Below are 6000 nucleotides of genomic sequence, written 5' to 3'. Positions count from 1 at the left end.
TCGACAAATGGGACCTCATCAAATTGCAAAGCTTCTGTAAGACAAAGGACACTATCAACAAGACAAAATGGCAACCAACAGATTGGGAAAAGATCATTACCAATCCTACATCCGATAGGGGGCTAATATCGAATATTTACAAAGAACTCAAGAAATTAGACGCCAAACAACAAAATAACCCCATTAAAAAATGGGGTACAGAGCTAAACAAAGAATTCTCAACTGAGGAAACTCGAATGGCCTAGAAGCACCTTAAGAAATGCTCAACATCCTTAGTCATCAGGGAAATGCAAATCAAAACAACACTGAGATACCACCTCACACCAGTCAGAATGGCTAAGATCAAAAACTCAGGTGATAGTAGATGCTGGCAAGGATGTGAAGAAAGAGGAACACTCCATTGTTGGTGGGGTTGCAAGCTGGTACAACCACTTTGGAAGTCAGTCTTGCGGTTCCTCAGAAAATTGGACATAGCACTACCTGAGGACCCAGCTATACCACTTCTGGGCATATACCCAGAAAATGCCCCAACAAATAACAAAGATATATGTTCCACTATGTTCATAGCAGCCCTATTTATAATAGCCAAAAGCTGGAAAGAACCCAGATGCCCTTCAACAGAGGAATGGATACAAACAATGTGGTACATTTACACAATGGAATATTACTCAGCTATTAAAAATAATGAATTTGAGAAATTCTTAGGTAAATGGATGGAACTAGAAAATATCACCCTGAGTGAGGTAACCCAATCACAAAAGAACACACATGGTATTTACTCACTGATAATCGGAGATTAGCCCAAAAATTAGAAACAACAAAGATTCAACTACCAGACGACATGAAGCTCATGAAGAAGAAAGAACAAGTGAGGATGCCTAGGTCTTTCTTAGAAGGAGTAACTAAATACCCAAGGGAGCAAATATGGAGACAAAGTGTGGGTCAGAATCTGAAGGGGGTGTTGTAGGGAGACCATTCCGTCTGGGTATTCATTCCATGGGCAGTCACCAAAAATAGACGCTGATAGGGATGTCAGGATGGGAAAGCTGACAGCAGCCAGATAAGGATGTCTCCTTAGAGGTCTCCCAGAGTCGGACATACCCAGAGACAGATACCCACAGCTATCCATTAATCCGATCAAAGGTTCCCAATGGAGGAGCTAGAGAGTAAATTGAAGGAACCTTAAGGGCTGGTGGCAATAATGAGTGAGGAGAGCAATAATACCAACCAGCCAGAGCTCCCCAGGGTCTAAACCACCAGCCTAGGAGCACATATAGAGAGACACATGACTCCAGCAGTATATGTAGGGGAAGATGGCCTTGTTGGACATAGGTGGGAGACAAGGTCAATGGTACCCTGAAGGCTGAGTACTGGGGGGGGGGGGGGAATCTGAGGGTGGGGAGGGGGACTGGGGGTAGGTGGATAAACACCTTCATAGAAGCAGGAGGAGGGGGGATAGGATAAGGGGTTCCTGGGTGGTGGGGGAAATATGGTAAGGGGATAAAATTTGAAATGTAAATATTATATCCAATAAAAGAGGGGAAAAAATAGAAAAGCGAGTAGAACCAACAATCTTAATAAAATGTCAGCCCTCTTTAAAAAAAACTATCTTGATATTAAAATTTGTTTTGAGAATTGTATATTGCAGAATGATCAGCCTCGGTGTATCTACTCAACAAGCAAGCTGGGCAGACCTGCTCAAACCTCTGAGGTCCGGGAATTCCATCTGGAGGCAGCGAAGACACAGCATCAGAGGATTTTCAATTTGCTCTCCCCCCCACTCCTCTTCTAATATCTCAACGCCCATAATCAGCTTGAAGAAGCTAATGAAGAGTCAGCACCCCTATTCCCTGGGCTAGGGGACTAAGGTGGTAAATGTTGGGCTGTCTCTCTAGGGAAAAGTAGTGGTTTTGTCAGAATAGAGAGAATTAGCTAGGGTTTATTGCATAGCCATAACCTATTAGTAGAAATCTGTATAATTAATATCAAGATGAAGATATAAATTCTTAAATGGCACCAATTTACTTTGTTTACAAATTTTAAGGTTTTCATTGGCATGAGCTTCTTAATGATATAAGAGTGAGACAAATATTGTTACTCTCATAGGCATTGTACCAGTATAACACATTTAGGAATACAAAGCTTAGACCCAGTCCTTCTTTAACTCTTTTTAACTGATTTGAGATGGTCAGCCTGTGAGTTAAGGGACTATAGCAAATTCATGACTTGGAGTTTATTATAAGGGTATTCTCTATGTTTTATGTAGAAATAGCTGAGTGGAGTTAACAGGCAACAGTCCAGATTACCTTACATGGATAGCTGGCTTTCAAAACATCAGAAATCCTTAGAATTGACATGACAAACATTTCAGTATTAATGTTCATTTTCATTAGAGACCTGTCTGCTCCAGATAGCTTCCTATGTTAAATTCTAAGAAGAAATTGAGCATCCTTGGAGTTACTCCAGTTGTGGTGAGACAGCCACTAGGCAAGAATTGCCACTTTCCTTCTACAGACAAATTACTGTCCAGAAAAGGACACACTTGCAGAATAGTCGACTGATTATATCTGCCTAGACAGAGTAATCAGCCCTTAATAATTCTGCAGCACTAAGGTCTGTCAGAAGATCCTGGACCAGAAGGCAGAAGAACAGATGCTCCAACGTTTTGAAGTAGAACGAGTGTCCAGGTGGTCAGAGGTCTCTATAAATTGGCTAAGTTTTAGAAACTATGATTTGTGCTTCCCACAATTATAGTTAACTCAGTCATTCTGGATTTCTGATGGGGTTGAAAACATATAGCTATTGACCTTAAGAGAAAAGATTTGAGTGGATGGTCATCAGCTGACATTCATCCTAAAGCCAGGTTCAAAACTAAATGTTCTAGTTAGAATAGGTGACAGAGGAGCTGGTTAGTCAACAAAAGGATGGACTGGGTATTAGGACTATCCTGTACCTCACTGGTACAAATTGGCATAATTATGCTCTAATTGTATTTTGAGAGAAAAGTTTCATTTTAACAGGAAGGGTGATGTGTAGGAGGAGGTAAGGTAGGAGGAGTACTGAGAGGAAGAAAAGGAGTAAGAAGAGGAGAAGAAGAAGGAGAGGAGAAGCTAGGTGATGAAAGAGAGAAAGGGGGGAGACAGGGAGGCAGATATTCATGTATCTCCACCAGTCAAAGATAGTTGTTATATCTAAGTCGGTCAGTGGGTTACACCTCTGATTGAACAATTCCAAACTTATAAAGCCTATGATTAACATTCTTTTTTAAAAAATGTATAAATGCAAAAAGGAAAAGGGGGCATGGGATATGGGTTTCCTAAGGGGTGTGTGTGGGGGGGGAGAATGGGGATAGGGGATGCCATCTGAAGTGTAAATAAAATATCCAATAAAAAATTTGAAAAAAAAATGGGGTTCAGAGCTCAATAAAGAATTTTCAATTAGCTGAGGAATGTCAAATGGCCAAGAAGCACCTAAAGAAATGTTCAACATCTTTAGTCATCAGGGAAATGCAAATCAAAACAACCCTGAGATTCTACCTCACATCAGTCAGAATGGCTATGACTAAAAACACACAACCACAGATACTGGTAAGGATGTGGAGAAATAGGAACACTCTTCCATTGTTGGTAGGATTGTAAGCCGACACAACCATCCTGGAAATTAGTCTGGTGGTTACTCAGAAAATTAGACATAGTATTACCTGTGGATCTAGCAATACCACTCCTGGGCATATCCTCAAAATGTGCTCTAACATATAACAAGGACCCATGCTCCACTATGTTCATAGCAGCCTTATTTATAATAGCCAGAAGCTGGAAAGAACCCAAATTTCCTTCAGCAGAGGAATGGATTTAAGAAATGTGGTACATTTACACAATGGTGGACAATTCAACTATTAAAAACAATCCATGAAATTCTTAGGCAAATAAAGAAATTAGAAAATATCATACTGAGTGAGGTAACTCAATCACAAAAGAACACACATAGTATGCACTTATTGATAAGTGGTTACTAGCCCACAATCTCACAATAACCAAGACATAACTCACAGATCACATGAAGCCAAGAAAAAGAATGACCAAAGTGTGGGCTCTTCGGTCCTTCTTAGAAGGAGTAACAAAATACTCACAGGAGCAAATAGGAAACAATGTGTGGGGCAGAAACTGGAGGAGAGGCCATCTAAAGACCGCCCCACTTGGAGATCTTTCCCAGATGCAATCACCATATGCAAACACTGTTGTGGATGTCTGGAAGTGCATGCTGACAGAAGCCTGATACACCTGTCTCCTGAGAGGCACTGCCAGAGCCTGACATATACAGAGGCAGATGCTTACAGCTAACCATCAAACTGATCACAGGGTCCCCAGTGGAGGAGTTAGAGAGAAGACTGAAGGAGTTGAGGGGGTTTGCAAAAACACCAACCAACCAAACAAACATGGGTCTAAACAGCTAGCCTGGAAACACACATGGAGGAACCTATGTCTCTAGTTGTATTTGTAGAAGAGGATGGCTTTGTTGGGCATCAGTGGGAGAGGAGGGTCTTGGCCTCTTGATGGCTGGATGCCCCAAAGAGAGGGAATTCAAGAGCGGTGAGGTTGGAGTTGGTAGATGAGTTGAGGCAAACCCTCATAGAGGGAGGATGGTTTAAGGCATTTCTGGGGGGGGGGGGGAATGGGGAAAGAGGATACCATCTGAAATGTAGATAAATAAAGTACCCAATGATAAAAAATAAAAACAACTCTACCACGCATACCCTCTAACGCGCATCCCCCGAGACTTTACCATCCGTGGAATATAAAACACGAGTCAGGTGTATCTGCAGAACGAGGACTTTTACTCTTTATCACACATGTGGGAAAACGCGGAAGGGGTGAGCTGAGGAAGGGGCTTGGCTTAAGTACAGTCTAGAGTGACGTATTCACTTCTGATTGGCTGTTCGCTCACCACCCAACATTCAGTGACTATGGCACGCCTCTCAGCCTAGCAACTGCGCAGATCAATGTAGTGCCAACTTGGGGTGGCAGATTATATTGCGGCTCCTAACATCTCCCCCTGTTTAAATTATTAATATGAAACAGCCTTTTGCCTATTAAATGTAGCACCAATTAAGATTCGAACTCAAACCCGATCAAGCAAACTCCATCGTGGGGGAATAAGCGATCAAGAGCTTATAGCCCGAAGATTTTTCCTTACCCTTCCAGGTGCAATGGAAACCAGTCCTCTGGGTGCTAGGGCTAAGGAGATATAAAGAGAATTGACACCCATTCCTGTGCAATGGAGTATAGCTCCCAGGAGTGCAAGGGCTGTCAACCTACTATTAGGTACCACAATTATTTAGGCAAGAGCTGGCTGGACTTAGACCTCTCATCTAACCCAGTGCAATGGGCTGAGCCCCTGGAGTGCATAGACTGAGGGGGTCTCTGTCATAGGCTATTTTCTTAGCCTAGATAGTCAAATTTCAGGGAGAGACTCTTGCTCTAAGGCTGCGAGTGCTTAGGCTTTAAGCTACCTCTTCACATTTTTGCTGGGCTCTGAGCTTACAAACCAACCATCTATGAATACTACTTCACATCATAGGGCTGTACCAAGCAAGCCTATTCCCGCTCTTTAGAAAGAAAGAAAGAAAGAAAGAAAGAAAGAAAGAAAGAAAGAAAGAAAGAAAGAAAGAAAGAAAAGGGCAGAAGACATTTAAGAAGTAAAATCTCCACAGGAAACAGGTTCCATCCGCACTCCATCAAGGCTGGAAATCCGGATTTGCAATTTGCAATTGCTGTTGTATCTGGTCCAACTTCCCATTCCACTTTCCTTTTAAATAAGCAGAAAGATTATGGCTTTAAATAAATGCATCATTCACAAATCTCAGAGGTGTAACACCTGGATGTGGGGCTGCTGACACACAGCTTATTTGAACCACATCTGTGAGCTGCTTCACATGGGCTTAGAGCCAATCAACTCTCTGATTGACCAAAGTCTATTTTAAGTCTCCATAATGATGTACTG

Source organism: Arvicanthis niloticus, chromosome 1, assembly GCF_011762505.2.
Source record: "Arvicanthis niloticus isolate mArvNil1 chromosome 1, mArvNil1.pat.X, whole genome shotgun sequence".
Taxonomy (NCBI): Eukaryota; Metazoa; Chordata; class Mammalia; order Rodentia; family Muridae; genus Arvicanthis; species Arvicanthis niloticus.
This window is presented reverse-complemented; position numbering follows the sequence as displayed.